Source organism: Dipteris shenzhenensis, chromosome 15 (assembly GCF_047967505.1).
Source record: "Dipteris shenzhenensis isolate YYH24624 ecotype China chromosome 15, Dip_SZ_1.0, whole genome shotgun sequence".
NCBI classification, from domain to species: Eukaryota; Viridiplantae; Streptophyta; class Polypodiopsida; order Gleicheniales; family Dipteridaceae; genus Dipteris; species Dipteris shenzhenensis.
Window position 1 is genome coordinate 52,131,474 of NC_141610.1, and position 8,782 is coordinate 52,140,255.

At 46.4% G+C, this 8,782-nt stretch overlaps 1 pseudogene across 1 annotated transcript; it reads left to right on the plus strand.

The window, feature by feature from the left end:
• Window positions 1-1,988: 1,988 nt before the first annotated feature.
• LOC147893959 (pentatricopeptide repeat-containing protein At1g11290, chloroplastic pseudogene) lies at window positions 1,989-5,429 on the plus strand (annotated as a pseudogene). The gene is made up of 2 exons (XR_015542247.1): window positions 1,989-4,664; window positions 5,309-5,429. The product of XR_015542247.1 is annotated as a pentatricopeptide repeat-containing protein At1g11290, chloroplastic pseudogene (transcript).
• Window positions 5,430-8,782: the final 3,353 nt, after the last annotated feature.

The following is an 8,782-nucleotide window of genomic DNA, read 5'->3' on the forward strand; positions in this document are numbered from 1 at the left end:
GGGGGGGGCGAGGGGTTTATCAAATGACTAACGCCACTGCCTCTGGAAATGTGTATCTCAACACACACACACACACACAAAACCATAGCTAGAGAGAGAGAGAGAGATAGAGAGAGAGAGGGGGGGAGGGGGGAGAGGAAGGGTTTATCAAATGACTAATGACACTATCTCTCCAAATGCACATCTCAACTCACACACACAAAAAAAAAACCCGTAGCTAGAGGTGTTAACACATACACACATAATCTCTCTCTATCTCTCTAAAAATGGCACGTACACTTCTATGCATGCTATAGATAGAGGCTAGAGGCACAAAAATACACATTAAAAAAACTCGTAGCTAGACGTGTTAACACATACACACACACACACAACACACACACACACACATACACGCGCACACACATACACACACACACACAATTGATTAGATATACATATAGCTTGTAAGGATTACAAAACTTCACATGGCACTATCTCCCAAAATGCACGTAAGATTGGCACCAGCATGTACCCTAACTTAAGGAATATGCTAAAATCAGTTAATTAGTTGAACGGAAAGGAGGGTGTAGCGTATGTGTCTACATGCAAGGTTGCACGATGGCGATTGATTGACCTATAGCAGGGTGCACACTACCTCTTTTCCTTCAGGAAAATCTCTCCTTGCTTGCTCAACTCTACCTTCTTTCGTTCCTCCATTATCTTCATTTTCTTTCATCTCCTTTCCTTAGATATTCATGCCCTTTCATCTTCCCCTAGCATCGATCAACCCCTACACCTCTCTTTCTCTCCCTCTCTCAAAACCACATATAAAAATTCTATAAACCTTGCCCCCCCTCTCTCTCTCTCTCCCTCTCTCACAAAAACACAAAAGCACACACACACACACACACACACATACACACACACAAACACACACTCTCTCGGGGGGGGGGGGAGAGAGAGAGAGAGAGAGAGAAAGAGATTGCAACACGTCCACTATCTCTCGGAATGCAAAATAAACTCGCCTGGAGGTCGAGATATGGAGCTGCTGGACGTCAAGATCTGGAGCTATCAAGAACTGCTGCAGGTGGCGACTGGAGGTCGAGATATGGAGCCTGAAGGTCGAGATATGGAGCTGCTGCACATCGAGATCGGGAGCTGGTCAAGAACTCCTGCAGGTGGCGACTGCAGGTCCAGATATGGAGCTCCTGGAGGTCGAGGTCGTGATCGAAATGGAGGTGGCGCAGGTCCAGATATGGAGCAGGCTGAGTTAAGTAATATAAGTTTATGTTTTATGTTTTCTCATGAATATACAGATCGAAAGGATGACGGCTCTAGCTAGTCCTGTAGCCCAAAACTGAGTATGTAGAAAGCTTAAGACTACACACTGAAGGCCTAAGAACTCATCACCGAACATCCAACATCTTCCCGCAGTCTGTGTTCATCCCGTTTTGTACATGGTCGAGGTCGAGCTGCTGGAGGTGGCGAGGTCGAGCTAGATACTATAGATAGGCTGGAGGTCGAGGTCGAGGTAGATAGGCTGGAGGTGGCGAGGTCGAGCTGCTGGACGTGGGGAGATCAAGAAGGTCGAGGTCGAGGACGTAGATAGAAGCTGGGAGCTGCTGGAAGGTGGCGCAGGTCGGGTCAAGGTCGAGCTGCTGGAGAGCTGGGAGCTGCTAGAAGGTGACGATATCGAAGGTGGCGCAGGTCGTAGAAGGTGGCGCAGGTCGTAGAAGGTCGAGGTCGAGCTGCTGGAGGTGACGATATCGAAGGAGGTCGAGGTCGAGCTGCGGGACGTCGAAATGGAAGCTCGACGGCGGGAGAATGGAAGCTCGACAGCGGGAGATTGAAGGCGATTCATGGCACGACGGCTCCGGCGACGGCTCCGCTCCAAAAACCATTACGTTCGCTCCAAAAACCATGGCTCGACACGTGGCTCTCTCCCAGCTCCGGACACGTGGCGCCAAGTTCGGTCTCTCCCTCCATAATAGATAGTATAGAAGAATATACGTGTATTTCAGGGCTCCCCTCACAACTCGCGAATCCATCGTGAAAGTTGTTAAGGCCAGATGCATGTCGTCTACCACGATGAGCACGGAAATTCTTCGATATCCAAAGCATGTTGCCATTGGGCTCCCCCAAGAAGCGCTGGTGGTAGTCAAAGATTGAACTTTTGATGTTCATCATAAATCTCATGGAAGGGGTACAACTGAATTGACAGGAGCGAGAAGTATAACTGAATTGACAGACTGATTCCCGCAATGGGGGATGTACCTTTGAACCGTGGGATATGGAAGGATGGATGGGCTGTCTTCTTGCGATGTTGTAAGCTTTTATCGAATGGCAAGCTTGTCCATAAAATGTGACTCCAGCAGCTCACGTCCGGTTTAAATTTCCTCCCCTAGATGTATGGCAAGACTGGAGCTTTGAAGATCTCACTGCCCTTATTTACGACAAGGGCATTTACGACAGTACATCAACGTAGTGTGCTGTGGTTTAATCACGTAATCAGAGCTTATGCCCGGAAAAAGGAGGCCCAGGTGGTCCTCCAACTCTTTGTTCAAATGCAGCAGGAAGGAGTTTTGCCAAACAAGTTCTCGTTTCTGTTCGCTTTATCTGCGTTTGCCGGTCAGGGATGCTTAGCTGAAGGCAAGCGGATGCACACCCGCATTGTGGACAGTGGATTTGAGGAAGATGTTGCTGTGGCGACTGCTCTTGTAAAGATGTATGGCAACTGTGGCAGACTAATGGATGCTTCGACAATTTTTAATAGGATTCCTGAACAAGACACTGTTTCATGGACGTCCATGATTGCACTATACTCTGAGCACAGGCAAGGCAGACAAGCCCTTCAACTTTTTGATCAAATGCTGCAGGAAGTAGTTTTGCCAGACAAAGTCACCTTTGTCAGCGTTCTAGGTACATGTGCCAGCCATGCATCATTGGCTCAAGGTAAACGCGTCCATGCTTGGATCTTACAACGACGATTTGAGTCAGATGCAGTAATAAGCAATGCCCTTGTTAATATGTACGGTAGGTGTGGTTGTGCGGAGGATGCTCGGAGGGTCTTTGATACGATGAGAACACGGGACGTTGTTTCATGGACTGTCATCATCGCAGCATATTGTCAGCAGAGGCAGGATAAGGCAGCCCTCAGACTTTTCGATGTCATGCGGCAGGAAGGTCTTGTTCCAGACAGGGTTGCCTTTGTCAGCATTCTTGATGCATGTGCCAGCCAGGCAGCTTTAGCTGAAGGCAAGCGGATACACTCGATCATTCAAGATCTCGGATTTGAGGCAGACGTGATGGTGGGGACTGCCCTTGTCAATATGTATGGCAGGTGTGGCAGCCTAGAGGATTCACGAATCATGTTTAACAACATGCAAGAGAGGAATGTGGTCTCATGGAATGCTATGATTGCTGTGTATGCTGACCATGGGCAGGTCAATGCGGCCTTAAGATTGTTTGATAAGATGGGTAAAGAGGGTGTTGTCCCCAACAAGCTTACCTTTATCAGCATTATTGCTGTATGTGGCAGCCAAGCAGCCATTGTTGAGGGTGAGCGAGTGCATGCCGCCATCTTGGATGGTGGATTTGCGTTAGACACTGTTGTGGGGAATGCGCTTGTGAACATGTATGGCAAATGTGGCAGGCTGGAAGATGCATTGAGTGTGTTTTCAGAAATAGAGCGCGATGTGATTTCATGGAATACTGTTATTGCATTGAATGCTCAGCACGGGCAGGGCAAGCAGGCCCTTCAACTCTTTCAGCAGATGCAGGAAGAAGGAATCACACCAGACAAGGTCTCCTTTGCCAGTTTGCTTATTGCATGTAGTCATGTTGGTCTGATAAATGAGGGCCAGCACTATTTTACTTCCATGAGTGAAGATTATGGGATCCCAGCAGGTGTTAATCATTATATGTGCATGATTGACTTACTTGGAAGGTCAGGACGGCTGGATGAGGCAGAAAAGTTGATTTTCGACATGCCATTTCGACCTGTGGCTGGATCTTTCAGGGCATTGCTTGGTGCCTGCAGGTATCAGGCTGACATAGAGCGAGCCAAACGTGCTGCAGATTTTGTGCTTGAGTTGGACCCAGAAAATGCTGCACCTTATGTAATGCTAGCAAACGTCTATGAAGCAGCTGGCAAGGGAGACGTTGCAGTCAACGTCATCAATAGAGGGGCAGGGGTCTGAACAAGCAGCCAGGCTGCATCTCAATTGAGGGGAAGGTATAGTGCATGGATTTTATCAAGGTGACTAATCACATCGTCGCAAAGCTGACATGCATGCGGAGTTCAAGAGGATTAGCAATGAGATGAAGGACTGGACATCATATACCTGACACAAAGATAGTGCACCCTGCTTCAGAGTAACAGCTGTTTCAGAGGCTGTCATAGTGTATGCTGTATCTTGATTCTAGAAGCATTTGTTCATCTTGAGATAGGCCTGAAACTTCAGTATGATTTATCTCAGATAGTGAAAGGCTTGGATTTTTAGCTGCCTGATTTTGCTTTATTACATTGGATTGGGTTGGTGCAAATGGACAGTAACCAGAGGTGCATGGGGGGAGAATAATCCCAGGAATACTGAAGTGGAAACTGTTGTTATGGAAGCTATTTGAGCATATCATGCTTGCGGGATTACCTTATAAAATGCCCCATTGATGAAATTTAACAGGTAGGCCTTTATGTTAGCAGCTTTATGAGGTACTTTTTAATTTTAGTTTTATTGTGTTTTAGTTGGTTGCTATAGGATTTTTTAAAACAGTTGATGTGTGTGTGTGTGTGTGTGTGAAAGAGAGAGAGAGAGAGAGAGAGAGAGAGAGAGAGAGATGTATGTATATGTATGCATACATATAGATATACATGCCTGTGCGTGCGCGTGTGTGCGTGTGTACTTAGAATGTAAATTCCTACTGAATGGCATTTCACATAGAATGTAAATTCCTACTGAATGGCGTGTGCGTGTGTACTTAGAATGTAAATTCCTACTCAATGGCATTTCACTTTTACCAACAAAAAAAAAAGTGTGTGTGGGTGTACTTAGATGTCAGAGGTTTGTGCCTCTAAGTAAAGAGGCATTTACAGAAGCATATACCTCGATTATAAAAAGTTTTACTTTGCACAGTGGCTATGTGTTAGTTGATGTACTTGTGTGTCGGATCAGTGTTTTTCAGGTGGGTGTAAGCTTCATGGGGGATTTATTTGACCTCCCTTTCCAAGATATATCCAGTTCTATCTTTGTTTGATCAATTCTCTTAGCGGTCAAAGTTTTCTTAAAAAGTCTCAAACATTTAATCTGAAAAAGACTGTTTCTTGCAGGTCTTTCCTCAATGCAGTGTGCTTTTTGCATGGGAATGCACTTGGAAATGTACATCCTATAGATGCTTTTCAGATTGATGCATTGGTTGATGTTCTGATGTCAGTCCTCAGGGATCCCACATTGCCAAGATTCTCTTGTCACCAGGTAGGTATATGGCAATGAAGTTTCTTACTCAGGATGCCATTTATTTATTCTGTTCTTTGTAATTTGTCTCGGCAATGAAGTTTCTTACTCAGGATGCCATTTATTTATTCTGTTCTTTGTAATTTGTCTCAGCAAACCTGCATAAAGGTTTGCCTTTTCAAAGCACAATTGGATGAGTCAGAATGAAAGGACTGTTTGTCATAAAAAATGCGATGCATCCCTAGATCATAGTAGCTAAGTATCTACTGTGCTTATCCTATGGGTTTGCGGTGTCAATATCACAATGTACATGGAATCAGTTTTTGGCTGCAGATCTGACTATGATCTACATTTCAACATCTAGAAACTTTCAAAGTAATATTCTCTTCCTCCATGTCCCTTCCTCTTTGATGCCCCCTTCATAAATGATCCCTCCTCGGATCCCGTTCCCCAATTCCATCTCACGTGACTCCTCCTTTAATGCCTCCTATCTCCACTGTTCTTTACTTGAAACTCCTTCCCTCCCCCCTTTATCCCTTAGTTTAATCATGGCCTTGCCATCTTCGTTTTTGTAAGAAAATAATACGTCATCTGTGCTCAACAGATAACAATATCTCATACGCAAAAGAGAGAAAACAAGATAGTATGGAGAATAAAAAATTTGATTACTGTAGAACTGATACAATAGATGGCGCTGCTTCCCAACCGTGCGCTCTTGTGAAAGAAGCTTCAATGGCGTGCTGTAGAAGACAGAGGCTGGATGCTAAGGAATCAGGTTGCTGTAGCTAGTGATGAAATGGGCTTCACGGGCTTGCTCTTATATAGCCACCAGTCGTAGTCGGTTAGGCTCAATTGGGTGACCGACCCAGTCCGCCCAAAACGGTCGACTGGGGGTTAGTCCCAAAATAGGCCACCGACCATACGATAGAACAGGTGCGCAAAATAGAGCAACTGACCTATATTCGTCGTTCGGCCCAGAGCCATCCGAGATCATCTGAGGCTCCAAACGGCCCCGCAACCCGAGAGTGGGCTGCCTCGAGAAATGCTCCGTCTACCCTCAGTGCGGTCAGTCAAGGGATGCCTTCGCGCACTTGCATGTAGCCTAGTTGGCGGTGTGCCAACTCTATCTGAAGCCGTCCAGTCATCAGGCCACACATGGCCCCCATCTGGTGTTCAAACCAGGACCTACCGGATAACTGAGCTACTCAAATGCCTTCTTCTCATATGGGAGGCTTACAAGTAGAGTTAGCTGGTTCCCGCGTAGTTACACGAGAGTGGAGCATTGATATCTCTCACCCCCTCCCAATGTCCACCCGCAAGTGAACTTACTTTTTCGGCCCAATGCCAAGTCGATGAAGATGTCTCTCGAGCAAGTCTCTTCCAAGAGCCTTCGTGAGGACGTCTGCAGCATTCTCTGTAGTCGGACAGTACACCAAGTCGACCTCTTCATCCATGATGAGCTCGCGTACAAAATGATATTGGATCTCAATGTATTTTATGCAAGCGTGGAACATCGGGTTCTTTGCAATCGCCATGCAACTCTGATTGTTACATGATAACTGCGTAGGCTTGTTCTACACTGCACCCATGTCCCCCAAAATCCTCCTCAATCACATTGCCTCGCAAGAAGCAAAGCATGCAAATTTATACTCGGCCTTGGTAGAAGAAAGAGCAACTGTGGGTTGCTTCTTGCTGACCCATGACACAACTCCAGATCCAAGTGAGAAACAGTACCCTGTCACTGATCTCCTGTCGTTCACGTCTCCTGCCCAATCCGAGTCACGGAATCCGGTCAAGATGTTGCCCTTGGTATAGGTGATGCCATAATCAAGTGTGCCTTTGATGTATTTCAGCACGTGCATCCCTGTCCTCCAATGGTTCTCTCGAGGCTTATTGGAAAACCTGCTTAGTACACCAGTCGCAAAATTGATGTCCGGCCGTGTGTTGCACAGGTAAATCAAGCTGCCCACAAGCCTTTTGTACTTCGCTTTGTCCACCAATGGTGATGAATCCTCGTTTGAGAGCTTCGCGTCAACCTCCATAGCGATACCAACTGTCTTGTACTCAGCCATGCCAAATGCCTTCAGTATCTCTCCAGCATACTTCAGCTGTGAAATGAAGATCTGTTTCGGCTCCTGCCAAACTTCAATCCCCAAACAGAAATGCATCACTCCGAGGTCTGTCATTTCAAACTCTCTTTCTAGCAAATGCTTCATTTGTGAGATCTTCTCTTCATGGTTCCATGTTATGACAAGGTCGTCCACATAAAGGACCACGATCATACACCTGCCTCCTTCTCTGAAGATATACAGATTTGCATCAGATGGGCTCCTCCTAAACCTGTTTTGCAGAAAGTAGGCATTAATTCACTGGTACCACGCTCGTGGGACCTGTTTCAGCCCGTAAAGTGCCTTCTTCAGTTTGCAGACTTTACCTTATGAACCGGGGATCTCAAAACATGGTGGTTGTTCCATGTATACCTCCTCCTTGAGATCTCCATTCAGAAAGGCGGATTTCACATCCATCTGAAACACGGGCCAACTTCCCTGGGCAGCTAAAGCCAAAACACTGCGAATTGTGGTTAGTCGAGTTGTGGGAGCAAAAGTATCTGATAATCAAAACCATATACCTGTGCAAATCCTTTTGCCACGAGCTAAGCCTTGTACTTATTCAACGTGCCGTCGGACTTATACTTGGTCTTATACACCCACTCAGTTCCGATTACCTTGCGTTTTGGTGGTTGATCCACAAGGTCCCAAGTGTTCTTCATAATGGAGCCATACTCCGACTGCATAGCCTCCATCCACCTATCATCGCCCTGTGCCTCTTCAAGACACTTGGGTTCATCAGCATGGATCACCTCTGTCATCAAAGCATAGTGTTTCTGCGCCCTTCTTTGCTCCTCTAATCTCTTGGACCGGCGTTGTTCGGATGGTTCCTCCTCAATGGCTGGAGGTTCTCTACTGTCCAAAAGCTGCTTTACCCACTTCGGAAATGGCCGTTGCTATTGTGGTTCTGCAGGCTCTTCTTCATCTTCTTTGTCTTGAATCCTCCTAAGCACCGTTGGGGGAGTTCGGTCTGCTATTGGTGGCGGTACTGGATGGATATCGTGGTCCTGGTTGTCTGGGAAGGAAGCATCCTTCTCCAATTGATGCGGCTGTTCTGAGAAGACCACATCGCGACTTACAATTACCTTCTTGGTAACAGGGTTATAGAGACGGTAACCCTTCGTCTCTTCACTGTAGCCCAAGAAAATACACTTTCGGCTTTTCGGTTCCCATTTGGTCCTGGTAGCATCAGGGACATGCACAAAACAGTCACATCCAAAAACTCTGAAATGTGCAGCTGAA